Raw genomic sequence first — 976 nt, 5'->3', positions numbered from 1 at the left:
AATCAAGAAAAATAGTTGACATGTCTGTTAACTCAACTGTAAAGGGTAAAAAAATAACTAAATAAAATTTATATTTCAGTGTAAATTTACTGAAATAGTTGATAATTGACTTCCCTATTAAGGAAATTTGAATATAACAAAATGTATGTCTGATTTCAATAACACCAATATCATGTTTTCGAAAACCTTATTCATTTTTCATTCATTACAAAAATTTGCAAGTAAAACAAAATTATATTTTTTTATCATTTAGTCATCTAGTAATGATGCCATTTATGTATCTAAAACCTCACTTTGCTATGTAAAATTTGGTTTTTCTCACATAAACAAAGAAATTGAAAGTAGAACTTTATTATCACTTTTTCATTTCGAGCAACAGATAGACTTTGAAAAGAATCAACAACAAGTTTTACAAGGCAAAAACCAGGACGACAGTTTTTATGCGTACACCCCACCACACAATAAAAGCTGTGGCATAATGCTAGCACCATGGCAACTCCTAAATGTTAATGTTAAACTCCAGACTTTTTTTTTTTATCATTTTTGGTTAAATTTAAGTATTTGTGAAATTCCTGTCAGTTGCGACATACTGCAGCGGTAGCAAATCTTTTTCGTAGTTTACAGCAATAGAGCAAATGAAAATTTGGTGAAATTCTGAAGTAACTGGAACTGATATTCATAAACCTCATACTTCAAATGAACATTTTGTTTATGTATCACTAAAAGTATATGAAATCTCCTTTCTGTACTTGAATATTTATTATATTAAGCAAGCATTTTGAGAATTACATCAAACCCTTTAGCAAGCACATGTAACCCCGTTTCAGACGTGGACTGGGGTGGATCTTTGATAACCCTGGACAATCCAGAAATTACCTAAAATATAACAACTGCTTAGTGTATCAGACAGGAATTCTTGCATTTCTGAATATTATAAAATACAAGATAGTTCATCTGACTTTGGAGATAAACAAAG

General features: G+C 29.9%; 1 pseudogene; it reads right to left on the bottom strand.

The window, feature by feature from the left end:
* Nucleotides 1-976, bottom strand: part of LOC119594351 — a 26,883-nt pseudogene that overhangs the window by 20,808 nt on the left and 5,099 nt on the right.

The sequence above is a fragment of the Penaeus monodon genome, chromosome 33 (assembly GCF_015228065.2).
Source record: "Penaeus monodon isolate SGIC_2016 chromosome 33, NSTDA_Pmon_1, whole genome shotgun sequence".
Taxonomy (NCBI): Eukaryota; Metazoa; Arthropoda; class Malacostraca; order Decapoda; family Penaeidae; genus Penaeus; species Penaeus monodon.
Note: the sequence above shows the minus strand (reverse complement) of the source record. Positions and strands in the feature narration are given on the sequence as shown.